Here is a 17,500-nt window from a genome sequence, read left to right as displayed (position 1 = left end):
CTAATATAAATTCTAGTGTGCATATATTTATAATGGCTAATATAAATTCTAGTGTACATATATTTATAATGGGTAATATAAATTCTAGTGTGACTATATTTATAATGGCTAATATAAATTCTAGTGTGCATATATTTATAATGGGTAATATAAATTCTAGTGTACATATATTTATAATGGGTAATATAAATTCTAGTGTGCATATATTTATAATGGCTAATATAAATTCTAGTGTGCATATATTTATAATGGCTAATATAAATTCTAGTGTACATATATTTATAATGGGTAATATAAATTCTAGTGTGACTATATTTATAATGGCTAATATAAATTCTAGTGTGCATATATTTATAATGGGTAATATAAATTCTAGTGTGCATATATTTATAATGGGTAATATAAATTCTAGTGTGCATATATTTATAATGGCTAATATAAATTCTAGTGTGCATATATTTATAATGGCTAATATAAATTCTAGTGTACATATATTTATAATGGGTAATATAAATTCTAGTGTACATATATTTATAATGGGTAATATAAATTCTAGTGTGCATATATTTATAATGGCTAATATAAATTCTAGTGTGCATATATTTATAATGGCTAATATAAATTCTAGTGTACATATATTTATAATGGCTAATATAAATTCTAGTGTACATATATTTATAATGGGTAATATAAATTCTAGTGTACATATATTTATAATGGGTAATATAAATTCTAGTGTGCATATATTTATAATGGCTAATATAAATTCTAGTGTGCATATATTTATAATGGGTAATATAAATTCTAGTGTGCATATATTTATAATGGCTAATATAAATTCTAGTGTACATATATTTATAATGGGTAATATAAATTCTAGTGTACATATATTTATAATGGGTAATATAAATTCTAGTGTGCATATATTTATAATGGGTAATATACATTCTAGTATGCATATATTTATAATGGGTAATATAAATACTAGTGTGCATATATTTATAATGGGTAATATAAATTCTAGTGTACATATATTTATAATGGGTAATATACATTCTAGTATGCATATATTTATAATGGGTAATATATATTCTAGTATGCATATATTTATAATGGGTAATATAAATACTAGTGTGCATATATTTATAATGGGTAATATAAATTCTTATGTACATATATTTATAATCGGTAATATACATTCTAGTGTGCATATATTTATAATGGGTAATATAAATACTAGTGTACATATATTTATAATGGGTAATATAAATTGTAGTGTACATATATTTATAATGGGTAATATACATTCTAGTATGCATATATTTATAATGGGTAATATAAATACTAGTGTGCATATATTTATAATGGGTAATATAAATTCTAGTGTACATATATTTATAATCGGTAATATACATTCTAGTGTGCATATATTTATAATGGGTAATATAAATTCTAGTGTGCATATATTAATAATGGGTACTATAAATTCTAGTGTACATATATTTATAATGGGTAATATAAATTCTAGTGTACATATATTTATAATGGGTAATATACATTCTAGTGTGCATACATTTATAATGGGTAATATAAATTGTAGTGTACATATATTTATAGAGGGTAATATGAATTCTAGTGTACATATATTTATAATGGGTAATATAAATTCTAGTGTGCATATATTTATAGAGGGTAATATAAATTCTAGTGTGAATATATTTATAATGGGTAATATAGATTCTAGTGTGCATATATTTATAATGGGTAATATAAATTCTAGTGTGCATATATTTATAATGGGTAATATAAATTCTAGTGTACATATATTTACAATGGGTAATATAAATTCTAGTGTGCATATATTTATGATGGGTAATATAAATTCTAGTGTGCATATATTTATAATGGGTAATATAAATTCTAGTGTGCATATATTTATAATGGGTAATATAAATTCTAGTGTGCATATATTTATGATGGGTACTATCAATTCTAGTTTACATATATTCATAATGGGTAACATAAATTCTAGTGTACATATATTTACAATGGATAATACAAATGCTAGTGTGCATTTATTTATGATGGGTAATATAAATTCTAGTGTGCATATATTTATGATGGGTAATATAAATTCTAGTGTGCATATATTTACAATGGGTAATATGAATTCTAGTGTGCATATATTTATAATGGGTAATATAAATTCTAGTGTGCATATATTTATGATGGGTACTATAAATTCCAGTGTACATATATTTATAATGGGTAATATAAATTCTAGTGTGCATATATTTATGATGGGTACTATAAATTCTAGTGTACATATATTTATAATGGGTAATATAAATTCTAGTGTACATATATTTATAATGGGTAATATAAATTCTAGTGTGCATATATTTATAGTGGGTAATATAAATTCTAGTGTGCATATACTTATGATGGGTACTATAAATTCTAGTGTACATATATTTATAATGGGCAATATATATTCTAGTGTACATATATTTATAATGGGTAATATACATTCTAGTGTGCATACATTTATAATGGGCAATATAAATTGTAGTGTACATATATTTATAATGGGTAATATAAATTCTAGTGTACATATATTTATAAGGGGTAATATAAATTCTAGTGTGCATATATTTATAGAGGGTAATATAAATTCTAGTGAGCATATATTTATAATGGGTAATATAAATTCTAGTGTGCATATATTTATAATGGGTAATATAAATTCTAGTGTAACTATATTTATAATGGGTAATATAAATTGTAGTGTACATATATTTATAATGGGTAATATAAATTTTAGTGTACATATATTTATAATGGGTAATATAAATTCTAGTGTACATATATTTATAATGGGTAATATAAATTCTAGTGTGCATATATTTATAGAGGGTAATATAAGTTCTAGTGTGCATATATTTATAATGGGTAATATAAATTCTAGTGTGCATATATTTATAATGGGTAATATAAATTGAAGTGTACATATATTTATAATTGTTAATATAAATTCTAGTGTACATATATGTATAATAGGTAATATAAATTCTAGTGTGCATATATTTATAATGGGTAATATACATTCTAGTATGCATATATTTATAATGGGTAATATAAATACTAGTGTGCATATATTCATAATGGGTAATATAAATTCTAGTGTACATATATTTATAATGGGTAATATACATTCTAGTGTGCATATATTTATAATGGGTAATATAAATTCTAGTGTGCATATATTTATAATGGGTAATATAAATTCTAGTGTACATATATTTATAATGGGTAATATAAATTCTAGTGTACATATATTTATAATGGGTAATATACATTCTAGTGTGCATACATTTATAATGGGTAATATAAATTGTAGTGTACATATATTTATAATGGGTAATATAAATTCTAGTGTGCATATATTTCTAGAGGGTAATATAAATTCTAGTATGCATATATTTATAATGGGTAATATAAATTCTAGTGTGCATATATTTATAATGGGTAATATAACTTCTAGTGTACATATATTTATAATGGGTAATATACATTCTAGTGTGCATATATTTATAATGGGTAATATAAATTTTAGTGTGCATATATTTATAATGGGTAATATAAATTCTAGTGTACATATATTTATAATGGGTAATATAAATTCTAGTGTACATATATTTATAATGGGTAATATAAATTCTAGTGTGCATATATTTATAGAGGGTAATATACATTCTAGTGTGCATATATTTATAATGGGTAATATAAATTGTAGTGTACATATATTTATAATGGGTAATATAAATTCTAGTGTACATATATTTATAATGGGTAATATAAATTCTAGTGTGCATATATTTATAATGGGTAATATAAATTGTAGTGTACATATATTTTTAATGTGTAATATAAATTCTAGTGTACATATATTTATAATGGGTAATAACAATTCTGGTGTGCATATATTTATAGAGGGTAATATAAATTCTAGTATGCATATATTTTTAATGGGTAATATAAATTCTAGTGTGCATATATTTATAATGGGTAATATAAATTCTAGTGTACATATACTTATAATGGTTAATATACATTCTAGTGTGCATATATTAATAATGGGTAATATAAATTCTAGTGTACATATATTTATAATGGGTAATATAAATTCTGGTGTGCATATATTTATAGAGGGTAATATAAATTCTAGTGTGCATATATTTAAAATGGGTAATATAAATTCTAGTGTACAATGTTTATAATGGGTAATATAAATTCTAGTGTGCATATATTTATAATGGGTAATATAAATTCTAGTGTGCATATATTTATAATGGGTAATATACATTCTTGTATGCATATATTTATAATGGGTAATATAAATACTAGTGTGCATATATTTATAATGGGTAATATAAATTCTAGTGTACATATATTTATAATGGGTAATATACATTCTAGTGTGCATATATTTATAATGGGTAATATAAATTCTAGTGTGCATATATTTATAATGGGTACTATAAATTCTAGTGTACATATATTTATAATGGGTAATATAAATTCTAGTGTACATATATTTATAATGGGTAATATACATTCTAGTGTGCATACATTTATAATGGGTAATATAAATTGTAGTGTACATATATTCATAGAGGGTAATATAAATTCTAGTGTACATATATTTAAAATGGGTAATATAAATTCTAGTGTACATATATTTATAATGGGTAATATAAATTCTGGTGTGAATATATTGATAATGGGTAATATAAATTCTAGTGTGCATATATTTATAATGGGTAATATAAATTCTAGTGTGCATATATTTATAATGGGTAATATAAATTCTAGTGTACATATATTTACAATGGGTAATATAAATTCTAGTGTGCATATATTTATGATGGGTAATATAAATTCTAGTGTGCATATATTTATAATGGGTAATATAAATTCTAGTGTGCATATATTTATAATGGGTAATATAAATTCTAGTGTGCATATATTTATGATGGGTACTATCAATTCTAGTTTACATATATTCATAATGGGTAACATAAATTCTAGTGTACATATATTTACAATGGATAATATAAATGCTAGTGTGCATATATTTATGATGGGTAATATAAATTCTAGTGTACATATACTTATAATGGGTAATATACATTCTAGTGTGCATATATTTATAATGTGTAATATAAATTCTAGTGTACATATATTTATAATGGGTAATATAAATTCTGGTGTGCATATATTTATAGAGGGTAATATAAATTCTAGTGTGCATATATTTATAATGGGTAATATAAATTCTAGTGTACATATATTTATAATGGGTAATATAAATTCTAGTGTACATATATTTATAATCGGTAATATAAATTCTAGTATGCATATATTTATAATGTGCAATATAAATTCTAGTGTACATATATTTATAATGGGTAATATAAATTCTAGTGTACATATATTTATAATCGGTAATATAAATTCTAGTGTGCATATATTTATAATGTGTAATATAAATTCTAGTGTACATATATTTATAATGGGTAATATAAATTCTAGTGTGCATATATTTATAGTGGGTAATATAAATTCTAGTTTACATACATTTATAATGGGTAATATACGTTCTAGTGTACATATATTTATAATGGGTATTATAAATTCTAGTGTGCATATATTTCTAGAGGGTAATATAAATTCTAGTATGCATATATTTATAATGGGTAATATAAATTCTAGTGTGCATATATTTATAATGGGTAATATAAATTCTAGTGTACATATATTTATAATGGGTAATATACATTCTAGTGTGCATATATTTATAATGGGTAATATAAATTCTAGTGTACATATATTTATAATGGGTAATATAAATTCTAGTGTACATATATTTATAATGGGTAATATAAATTCTAGTGTGCATATATTTATAGAGGGTAAAATAAATTCTAGTGTGCATATATTTATAATGGGTAATATAAATTCTAGTGTGCATATATTTATAATGGGTAATATACATTCTAGTGTACATATATTTTTAAGTGGTAATATAAATACTAGTGTACATATATTTATAATGGGTAATATAAATTCTAGTGTGCATATATTTATAATGGGTAATATAAATTGTAGTATACACATATTTATAATGTGTAATATAAATTCTAGTGTACATATATTTATAATGGGTAATATAAATTCTGGTGTGCATATATTTATAGAGGGTAATATAAATTCTAGTATGCATATATTTATAATGGGTAATATAAATTCTAGTGTGCATATATTTATAATGGGTAATATAAATTCTAGTGTACATATATTTATAATGGGTAATATAAATTCTAGTGTACATATATTTATAATGGGTAATATAAATTCTAGTGTGCATATATTTATAATGGGTAATATACATTCTAGTATGCATATATTTATAATGGGTAATATAAATTCTAGTGTGCATATATTTATAATGGGTAATATTAATTCTAGTGTACATATATGTATAATGTGTAATATAAATTCTAGTGTACATATATTTATAATGGGTAATATAAATTCTAGTGTACATATATTTATAATGGGTAATATAAATTCTAGTGTACATATATTTATAATGGGTAATATAAATTCTAGTGTTCATATATTTATAATGGGTAATATTAATTCCAGTGTACATATATGTATAATGTGTAATATAAATTCTAGTGTACATATATTTATAATGGGTAATATAAATTCTAGTGTGCATATATTTATAATGGGTAATATAAATTCTAGTGTACATATATTTATAATGGGTAATATAAATTCTAGTGTACATATATTTATAATGGGTAATATAAATTCTAGTGTGCATATATTTCTACAAATACTTTAATGGTGAATGCTCTGACGAACTGCAAACACTTGTACCTCCCCGACGTAACTACCCCCGACAAACCCGACAAGCTACTAAGTCTCATCCCTTTACAGTGGAGATCCCTAGGAACAAGAAAGTCTTTTACTCCAATAGTTTCTTCCCCAGAACTGCGGGTCTTTGGAACTCCCTTCCGGGATTCTGCTTTCCCAACTGCAATGATATGCAGAAGTTCAAGTGTAATGTTAACAAACATCTTTCTACTCTTCTCCCTTCATAATGACCCCGCTAATTAATTCCCTAATAGTAGCCCCCTGCTTCAAAGTGGCACTGTGCCTTGTTTGGGGTGAAAATTGAATTAAAAAAAAAAAAAAAAAAATTTACAATGGGTAATATTAATTCTAGTGTACATATATTTATAATGTGTAATATAAATTCTAGTGTACATATATTTATAATGGGTAATATAAATTCTGGTGTGCATATATTTATAGAGGGTAATATAAATTCTGGTGTGCATATATTTATAATGGGTAATATAAATTCTAGTGTGCATATATTTATAATGGGTAATATAAATTCTAGTGTGCATATATTTATGATGGGTACTATAAATTCTAGTGTACATATATTTATAATGGGTAATATAAATTCTAGTGTGCATATATTTATAATGGGTAATATAAATTCTAGTGTGCATATATTTATAGTGGGTAATATAAATTCTAGTGTGCATATATTTATAGTGGGTAATATAAATTCTAGTGTGCATATACTTATGATGGGTACTATAAATTCTAGTGTACATATATTTATAATGGGCAATATATATTCTAGTGTACATATATTTATAATGGGTAATATACATTCTAGTGTGCATACATTTATAATGGGCAATATAAATTGTAGTGTACATATATTTATAATGGGTAATATAAATTCTAGTGTACATATATTTATAAGGGGTAATATAAATTCTAGTGTGCATATATTTATAGAGGGTAATATAAATGCTAGTGTGCATATATTTATAATGGGTAATATAAATTCTAGTGTGCATATATTTATAATGGGTAATATAAAGTCTAGTGTAAATATATTTATAATGGGTAATATAAATTGTAGTGTACATATATTTATAATGGGTAATATAAATTGTAGTGTACATATATTTATAATGGGTAATATAAATTCTAGTGTACATATATTTATAATGGGTAATATAAATTCTAGTGTGCATATATGTATAGAGGGTAATATAAATTCTAGTGTGCATATATTTATAATGGGTAATATAAATTCTAGTGTGCATATATTTATAATGGGTAATATAAATTGTAGTGTACATATATTCATAATGGGTAATATAAATTCTTGTGTACATATATGTATAATAGGTAATATAAATTCTAGTGTGCATATATTTATAATGGGTAATATAAATTCTAGTGTGCATATATTTATAATGGGTAATATACATTCTAGTATGCATATATTTATAATGGGTAATATAAATACTAGTGTGCATATATTCATAATAGGTAATTTAAATTCTAGTGTACATATATTTATAATGGGTAATATACATTCTAGTGTGCATATATTTATAATGGGTAATATAAATTCTAGTGTGCATATATTTATAATGGGTACTATAAATTCTAGTGTACATATATCTATAATGGGTAATATAAATTCTAGTGTACATATATTTATAATGGGTAATATACATTCTAGTGTGCATACATTTATAATGGGTAATATAAATTGTAGTGTACATATATTTATAATGGGTAATATAAATTCTAGTGTGCATATATTTCTAGAGGGTAATATAAATTCTAGTATGCATATATTTATAATGGGTAATATAAATTCTAGTGTGCATATATTTATAATGGGTACTATAAATTCTAGTGTACATATATTTATAATGGGTAATATACATTCTAGTGTGCATATATTTATAATGGGTAATATAAATTCTAGTGTGCATATATTTATAATGGGTAATATAAATTCTAGTGTACATATATTTATAATGGGTAATATAAATTCTAGTGTACATATATTTGTAATGGGTTATATAAATTCTAGTGTGCATATATTTATAGAGGGTAATATAAATTCTAGTGTGCATATATGTATAATGGGTAATATAAATTCTAGTGTGCATATATTTATAATGGGTAATATAAATTGTAGTGTACATATATTTATAATGGGTAATATAAATTCTAGTGTACATATATTTATAATGGGTAATATAAATTCTAGTGTGCATATATTTATAATGCGTAATATAAATTGTAGTGTACATATATTTTTAATGTGTAATATAAATTCTAGTGTACATATATTTATAATGGGTAATACAAATTCTGGTGTGCATATATTTATAGAGGGTAATATAAATTCTAGTATGCATATATTTATAATGGGTAATATAAATTCTAGTGTACATATATTTATAATGGGTAATATACATTCTAGTGTGCATATATTTATAATGGGTAATATAAATTCTAGTGTACATATATTTATAATGGGTAATATAAATTCTGGTGTGCATATATTTATAGAGGGTAATATAAATTCTAGTGTGCATATATTTATAATGGGTAATATAAATTCTAGTGTATATATATTTATAATGGGTAATATAAATTCTAGTGTGCATATATTTATAATGTGTAATATAAATTCTAGTGTACATATATTTATAATGGGTAATATAAATTCTAGTGTGCATATATTTATAGAGGGTAATATAAATTCTAGTTTACATACATTTATAATGGGTAATATACATTCTAGTGTACATATATTTATAATGGGTAATATAAATTCTAGTGTGCATATATTTCTAGAGGGTAATATAAATTCTAGTATGCATATATTTATAATGGGTAATATAAATTCTAGTGTGCATATATTTATAATGGGTAATATAAATTCTAGTGTACATATATTTATAATAGGTAATATACATTCTAGTGTGCATATATTTATAATGGGTAATATAAATTCTAGTGTGCATATATTTATAATGGGTAATATAAATTCTAGTGTACATATATTTATAATGGGTAATATAAATTCTAGTGTACATATTTATAATGGGTAATATAAATTCTAGTGTGCATATATTTATAGAGGGTAAAATAAATTCTAGTGTGCATATATTTATAATGGGTAATATAAATTCCAGTGTACATATATTTATAATCGGTAATATACATTCTAGTGTGCATATATTTATAATGGGTAATATAAATTGTAGTGTACATATATTTATAATGGGTAATATAAATTCTAGTGTACATATGTTTATAATGGGTAATATAAATTCTAGTGTGCATATATTTATAATGGGTAATATAAATTGTAGTGTACATATATTTTTATTGTGTAATATAAAGTCTAGTGTACATATATTTATAATGGGTAATATAAATTCTGGTGTGCATATATTTATAGAGGGTAATATAAATTCTAGTATGCATATATTTATAATGGGTAATATAAATTCTAGTGTGCATATATTTATAATGGGTAATATAAATTCTAGTGTACATATACTTATAATGGGTAATATACATTCTAGTGTGCATATATTTATAATGGGTAATATAAATTCTAGTGTACATATATTTATAATGGGTAATATAAATTCTGGTGTGCATATATTTATAGAGGGTAATATAAATTCTAGTGTGCATATATTTATAATGGGTAATATAAATTCTAGTGTACATATATTTATAATGGGTAATATAAATTCTAGTGTGCATATATTTATAATGTGTAATATAAATTCTAGTGTACATATATTTATAATGGGTAATATAAATTCTAGTGTGCATATATTTATAGAGGGTAATATAAATTCTAGTTTACATACATTTATAATGGGTAATATACATTCTAGTGTACATATATTTATAATGGGTAATATAAATTCTAGTGTACATATATTTATAATGGGTAATATACATTCTAGTGTGCATATATTTATAATGGGTAATATAAATTCTAGTGTGCATATATTTATAATGGGTAATATAAATTCTAGTGTACATATGTTTATAATGGGTAATATAAATTCTAGTGTACATATTTATAATGGGTAATATAAATTCTAGTTTACATATATTTATAGAGGGTAAAATAAATTCTAGTGTGCATATATTTATAATAGGTAATATAAATTCTAGTGTGCATATATCTATAATGGGTAATATAAATTCTAGTGTGCATATATTTATAATGGGTAATATAAATACTAGTGTACATATATTTATAATGGGTAATATAAAATCTAGTGTTCATATATTTATAATGGGTAATATTAATTCTAGTGTACATATATGTATAATGTGTAATATAAATTCTAGTGTACATATATTTATAATGGGTAATATAAATTCTAGTGTGCATATATTTATAATGGGTAATATAAATTCTAGTGTACATATATTTATAATGGGTAATATAAATTCTAGTGTACATATATTTATAATGGGTAATATAAATTCTAGTGTGCATATATTTCTACAAATACTTTAATGGTGAATGCTCTGACGAACTGCAAACACTTGTACCTCCCCGACGTAACTACCCCCGACAAACCCGACAAGCTACTAAGTCTCATCCCTTTACAGTGGAGATCCCTAGGAACAAGAAAGCCTTTTACTCCAATATTTTCTTCCCCAGAACTGCGGGTCTTTGGAACTCCCTTCCGGGATTCTGCTTTCCCAACTGCAATTATATGCAGAAGTTCAAGTGTAATGTTAACAAACATCTTTCTACTCTTCTCCCTTCATAATGACCCCGCTAATTAATTCCCTAATAGTAGCCCCCTGCTTCAAAGTGGCACTGTGCCTTGTCTGGGGTGAAAATTGAATAAAAAAATAAATAAATAAAAAAAAAATATTTACAATGGGTAATATTAATTCTAGTGTACATATATTTATAATGTGTAATATAAATTCTAGTGTACATATATTTATAATGGGTAATATAAATTCTGGTGTGCATATATTTATAGAGGGTAATATAAATTCTGGTGTGCATATATTTATAATGGGTAATATAAATTCTAGTGTGCATATATTTATAATGGGTAATATAAATTCTAGTGTGCATATATTTATAATGGGTAATATAAATTCTAGTGTACATATATTTATAATGGGTAATATAAATTCTAGTGTGCATATATTTATAATGGGTAATATTAATTCTAGTGTACATATATGTATAATGTGTAATATAAATTCTAGTGTACATATATTTATAATGGGTAATATAAATTCTAGTGTACATATATTTATAATGGGTAATATAAATTCTAGTGTACATATATTTATAATGGGTAATATAAATTCTAGTGTACATATATGTATAATCTGTAATATAAATTCTAGTGTACATATATTTATAATGGGTAATATAAATTCTAGTGTTCATATATTTATAATGGGTAATATAAGTTCTAGTGTACATATATGTATAATGTGTAATATAAATTCTAGTGTGCATATATTTATAATGGGTAATATAAATTCTAGTGTACATATATTTATAATGGGTAATATAAATTCTAGTGTACATATATTTATAATGGGTGATATAAATTCTAGTGTGCATATATTTACAATGGGTATTATAGATTCTAGTGTACATATATTTATAATGGGTAATATAAATTCTAGTGTACATATATTTATAATAGGTAATATGAATTCTAGTGTACATATATTTATAATAGGCAATATAAAATCTAGTGTGCATATATTTATAATGGGGAATATTGATTCTAGTGGGCATATATTTATAATGGGTAATATAAATTTTAGTGTACATTTACTTATAATGGGTAATATAAATTCTAGTGTACATATATTTATTAGAGGCAATTTAAAATCTAGTGTGCATATATTTATAATGGGTAATATAAATTCTAGTGTGCATATATTTATAATGGGTAATATAAATTCTAGTGTACATATATTTATAATGGGTAATATACATTCTAGTATACATATATTTATAATGGGTAATATAAATTCTAGTGTACATATATTTATAATGGGTAATATAAATTCTAGTGTACATATATTCATAATAGGCAATATAAAATCTAGTGTGCATATATTTATAATGCATAATATAAATTCTAGTGTACATATATTTATAATGGGTAATATAAATTCTAGTGTGCATATATTTATAATTGGTAATATAAATTCTAGTGTACATACATTTATAATGGGTAATATAAATTGTAGTGTGCATATATTTATAATGGGTAATATAAATTGTAGTGTACATATATTTTTAATGTGTAATATAAATCGGCTTTATTACATATGTGTGCTGATGATTGCTCGTATGTTCTAGGGATTTACCAGCACCCACATGTAATAAAATTAAAACAAAAGAAAAAGATTTAATGAAAAAGAAATTCATTAAAAAAATAAATTAACAAGAAAAGAAAAAGATTATTATTTTTGAAGGGCGAACTCGCTAATAAAATTGTCTCCCTTAGATTATAAAGAAAGTATTTCTTTATGTATTGTGTTTTGAAATGTTTGCTCTATGCGTAATATGTGCTTTTCGGTCAACAAACTCAAAGAATAAAAAAAAACTTTACCAGAATCCAAACAGCAGTTCTTCCTTCAGTGAGGTTTTTGTTTTTTACGGCCGTTATGAGGAAGCCGGGATTCGGACGTTGGTTGCCTATGCGATGCGTACATCCCAAAAATATGTCACGAACTGACTTTACCCACCAAGAGCGTTTCTTTTATATGAGTTTTGAAAGGAACTTCCTGGAACGTTCTAGAGACTCCAAAAGAACAAAAAGCATTCTACGCCTTTTTATATTTATAGACGCCGATTATTTTTTATGTTTATGAATAACGACATTCTAGAAACGTCTTTATGTTTTAATTAATATATCAATAAACATTTTCATATATAATAAGAAATATTTATATATTTCTTAATCCAACCATAGGAGAGAATATGTTCTCCTATGACATGTGCATATATTCATAATGGGTAATATAAATTCAAGTGTACATCTTTTTATAATGGGTAATATACATTCTAGTGTACCTATATTTATAATGGGTAATATAAATTCTAGTATGCATATATTTATAATGGGTAATATACGTTCTAGTGTACATATATTTATAATAGGAAATATAAAATCTAGTGTGCATATATTTATAATCGGTAATATAAATTCTAGTGTGCATATATTTATAATGGGTAATATAAATTCTAGTGTGCATATATTTTTAATTGGTAATATAAATTCTAGTGTGCATATATTTATAATGGGTAATATAAATTCTAGTGTGCATATATTTATAATGGGTAATCTAAATTCTAGTGTACATATATTTATAATGGGTAATATACATTCTAGTGTGCATATATTTATAATGGGTAATATAAATTCTAGTGTGCATCTATTTATAATGGGTAATATAAATTCTAGTGTGCATATATTTATAATCGGTAATATAAATTCTAGTGTGCATATATTTATAATGGGTAATATAAATTCTAGTGTACATATATTCATAATGGGTAATATAAATTCTAGTGTGCATATATTTATAATAGGTAATATAAATTCTAGTGTACATATATTTATAATGGGTAATATAAATTCTAGTGTACATATATTTATAATGGGTAATATAAATTCTAGTGTACATATATTTATAGAGGGTAATATCAATTCTAGTGTACATATATTTATAATGGGTAATATACATTCTAGTGTGCATATATTTATAATGGGTAATATACATTCTAGTGTGCATATATTTATAATGGGTAATATAAATTCTAGTGTGCATATATTTATAATGGGTAATATAAATTCTAGTGTGCATATATGTATAATGGGTAATATAAGTTCTAGTGTACATATATTTATAATAGGCAATATAAAATCTAGTGTGCATATATTTATTATTGGTAATATACATTTTAGTGTACATATATTTATAATGGGTAATATAAATTCTAGTGTACATATATTTATAATGGGTAATATAAATTCTAGTATGCATATATTCATAATGGGTAATATAAATTCAAGTGTACATATATTTATAATGGGTAATATACATTTTAGTGTATATATATTTATAATAGGTAATATAAATTCTAGTGTTCATATATTCATAATGGGTAATATAAATTCATGTGTACATATATTTATAATCTCTCTATATATAAAAGGCAAAATGTGTGTGACCATTTCGTGTATGTCTTCAAAAGGCTTTTCTCGCACACGGTTCCGATTTCGTTACGATCGCTTACAACTGTTTATATGGGTCCTAAATAATAATATGTACGATTTGGGAAAGCGCGTCGCATCTAGATTTATTTACGTCGACTTTTACAAAATCGTTGCTATTTTGGCTTCTCGCATGTTTATGAGGCTTTTTCGTATAAAAAGCGAAACTAATTCAAAGTTAACAACGAACAACGTTCGCGGCATTGTGCCGGTACTTGGCCCTCGGGCCAGAATCAAAGTGTAGTATCTGTTACGGCAGATACTTCAAGCATAGACCATATGTGGGGTCGGCCCCACATATAAGACCTTGGTCAATGTAGGGGCAACCCTTCATACCAATTGTCACTATCCAGCTCCCCTACTCCCCGGGGAGTTGGTCCCCATTTCACCTTCACTCCTCACATTAAAAATCGGCCTTGTGCCTAATTTGCTCGGTGGGGGAGCAAATAAATACCTTCTCAGCCTCACTTGGCCCTTGTGCCAGGATCAAAGTGTAGTATCTGTTCCGGCAGATACTGCAAGCAAAGACCCTATGTGGGGGCGACCCCACAATATAAGACCTTGGTCAATGTAGGGGCAACCCTTCACACCAATTGTCATTATCCAGCTCCCCTATTCCCCGGGGAGTTGGTCCCCATTTCACCTTCACTCCTCACATTAAAAATCGGCCTTGTGCCTAATTTGCTCGGTGGGGGAGCAAATAAATACCTTCTCGGCATCGCGCCGGTACTTGGCCCTCGGGCCAGGATCAAAGTGTAGTATCTGTTCCGGCCGATACTGCAAGCAAAGACCATATGTGGGGGCGACCCCACATATAAGACCTTGGTCAATGTAGGGGCAACCCTTCATACCAATTAGTACTGTCCAGCTCCCCTACTCCCCGGGGAGTTGGTGCCCATTTCCCCTTCACTCCCCACATTAAAAATCGGCCTTGTGCCTAATTTGCTCGGTGGGGGAGCAAATAAATACCTTCTCGGCATTGCGCTGGGAAATGTTCAGAAGCAATCAGCTTTGATCAATGTTGTACATCAGACAATTACTATTCAATCTGGACAATTGGGAGCTGTTGGGGGAAAAAAACGATCAAATTTTGGTAAACAACTGCGTGACTTCTATTTGACCTTCTTTATTAGGTCAAATGGAAGCAGCAGAGTTAACTTTTATTGCGCACGCCTGTTTTTATAGTTAAATAAATTAAAACCTGCTTAGCGGTGTATGTCGCCATGGCTTAAGGGTTAACGTAGCACGGTTTTTTTTTCACACATTAATTTCCAACTCAAGGGTACGGGTTTGATCCTCATACACTCACCTACCAAAACATTTTTTTTATTTAACCCCCCCCCCTCCGGAGTTTTGATTTACCTCAAGACACCCGGGCATCGCCGGGTACCCCCCGCTAGTGGGTAATATAAATTCTAGTGTGCATATATTTATAATGGGCAATATTGATTCTAGTGTGCATATATTTATAATGGCAATATAAATTCTAGTGTACATATATTTATAATGGGTAATATAAATTCTAGTGTGCATATATTTATAATGGGTAATATACATTTTGGTGTGCATATATTTATAATGGGTAATATAAATTCTAGTGTGCATATATTTATAATGGGTAATATACATTCTAGTGTGCATATATTTATAATGGGTAATATAAATTCTAGTATGCATATATTTATAATGGGTAATATAAATTCTAGTGTACATATATTTATAATGGGTAATATAAATTCTAGTGTACATATATTTATAATGGGCAATATAGATTTATATGCAAGATCTTTGATTTTATTGATACAATCAATCGGTGCAAACACGCAACTTTCAGATTATGAGGTGCTTCTTTGTTATTAGATCGAAAATCGAAATATTTAATTTTAATAAAATCCTAGGCCTTCTTAATTGCCATTCCGAAATTAGTAACATATCTAAAAATTATGAAAAACGATTAAGTAGGAAATTTATTATTAATAAAAATATTTTCCGTATACGTTTGCAAGTTTTGCTTAAATAATGAATGTTATAAACGTTGCTTAAATAATAAATGGTATAAGCGTTATTAACATTCCAAACTATGAGTTACCTCCCTTGTCTTTACATCGCGTGTCCCAAACAAATATGGCGGAATCGTTTTTGTGTTAAATCATGAAAATACTTGTTTTATGTTATAATGCAGCAATATTTAACTAATTACAACATGAAAATTAAGTAAATAACAATTGTTTTTAGTTAAAATTGACATAAAAATGTGAATAGATAATAGCTTTTAA

Source organism: Euprymna scolopes, chromosome 29 (assembly GCF_053919585.1).
Source record: "Euprymna scolopes isolate OS-2025 chromosome 29, ASM5391958v1, whole genome shotgun sequence".
Lineage (NCBI taxonomy): Eukaryota > Metazoa > Mollusca > Cephalopoda > Sepiida > Sepiolidae > Euprymna > Euprymna scolopes.
Note: the sequence above shows the minus strand (reverse complement) of the source record.